Genomic DNA, 2,186 nt, shown 5'->3' on the forward strand with positions numbered 1-2,186 from the left:
TATTTTCCGCAGTAAGTTTAAGAAAAATCATGTATATGTCTATATGATTCAAAAGTTTCAAGTATGTATGTTTAAAAAGTATACGTACATATGTATGTTAAGAAAACCAAGGTTGTAGCTAACAACCCTAGTTTTGAGTATTTAAGTTTTAGAATGTTACAGTACATGCAACAAATAAATGAATTTTAAACATGACGATTTAAATGAGTAATTTTAGAAGGACTTTAAGATGTACTTGAATTTAAGATTTCTCACGAAATCCGTTTTAAAGTCAAATGAGATGGCCGATTGAAATGACTAGTTTTAGAAAAGCTTTTAAAGAGTATTTAAAACAAGAGTTCAAATGCTATTCCATTTGAAGGATATTCCTAAAAGGTTTTATCTTAACTAAAATTAAGAAAAGCTTTAAGAAATTTAGTGATTCACTTATTTGAAATTATTGTTACAAATTATGAAAGTATTCCTTCTTATATATAAAAAAAAAAAAATGTTCCGCATATTTTAAGAAACCCCAGTAAGTACAAGTTAAAGTTTAAGTTACAGTGACGGCCTCATAAGAGGGTCGTCACATACTGCTGCCTACTTAATTAATCGCATGCCATTGTCCGTCTTGCAAAATAAGACTCCATATAAAGTCTTGCTTGGAAAGAAACCCACTTATGATCACTTAAGGAGTTTTGGATGTTTTTGTTATGGGCATGTGACTAACAAGCTGCGCGATAAATTTGCTGCACAAGCCAAACCTAGCATTTTTGTTGGGTATCCAAGCGGACAAAAGGGATATAGAATTTATGATATAGAGAGCAAGCAACAAAATTTATGTCTCACGAGATGTCCAATTTCTCGAAGAAATATTCCCTTTTAGAGTGTCGCACACATAAGAAGATGAGCATCACACTGCCTTGGATAAGATAAGTCCATAAAATAGCCCTTTTAGTCATACACGGCACTTTATGGATGAAGTTGGACTTTCTGACTCCACTACATGTGTTTCTCACCCTCTCCTTCGGCTAACTCAACGGTACACCCTCTATCACAATTTATTTTTTATTCTCAATTTTCCCCTGCTTACAATGCCTTCTTAGCGGCCATCTCTTCTACCGATGAGCCAAAATCATTTACACAAGCAGTTAAGCATCAACATTGGTGACAAGATGGAGAATGAGGTTTCTGCTTTGGAGAATAATCACACTTGGACCTTGGAACCCTTGCCTCCTGGTAAACGAGCTATTGATTAAAAATGGGTATACAAGGTGAAGTATCGACCATATGGAAGTATTGAACGTTATAAGACGCGCCTTGTTGCTAAAGGCTATACTCAAATTGAGGGTGTAGATTTCCATGGGACCTTTGCTCTAGTTGCAAAATTAGTCACCGTACGGTGTTTGTTGGCACTAGCTTCAATTCAACACTAGGAACTTTATCAACTCAATGTGAATAATGCCTTTTTACACGGTGATTTGGAGGAAGAAGTCTACATGAAAATTCCACAGGGATTTGCTAAACAGGGGGAGCGGCGAGTTTATCGATTACGAAAATCTCTATATGGCCTTCACCAAGCCTCTCAGAATTGGTATCACAAATTCACCACTTCTCTTCTTGACATCGGCTTCCGACAATTTGACGCGGATCGCTCATTATTCATTTATTCTCATACATGGGGATCCTTTGTTGCTGCTCTCATATATGTCGATGATGTTATTATTACAGGAGTTGATTCTGCTCACATTTCTCAATTGAAACGTTATTTGGATGCAAAATTTCATATTAAAGATCTTGACAACCGCAAGTATTTTCTTGACATTTAAGTGGCATGTTCTCCAACAAAACTTGCGTTGAGCCAACGAAAATGTATTCTTGACATTTTGACCGAGAGTGGACTCATTGGATGCAAACCAGTCACTTTTGCCATGTAACAACAACACAGAACTTTCACTTTTCTCTTTTTCAAGAACCAAACAGTGCACTATGTATCTTAATATTTTTATTCAAAACTTGCAGCTTTTTTATTTTTTTCTCTCTTTTATTTTTCTAATACCCAAAAAATAAGTGTTAATCTCATTTTATCTCTGCAACTTAAAAGGGAATAAATAAATATTAGAGGGCAATGATGATGTGGGGTTGCAAGCTAATTAAACGAGGCGACACTTGTGATTAAAACTAAAGAAAAACTTCTGATTTTTTTT

The sequence above is a fragment of the Morus notabilis genome, unplaced genomic scaffold (genome assembly GCF_000414095.1).
Source record: "Morus notabilis unplaced genomic scaffold, ASM41409v2 Scaffold1245, whole genome shotgun sequence".
In the NCBI taxonomy this organism is placed as follows: Eukaryota; Viridiplantae; Streptophyta; class Magnoliopsida; order Rosales; family Moraceae; genus Morus; species Morus notabilis.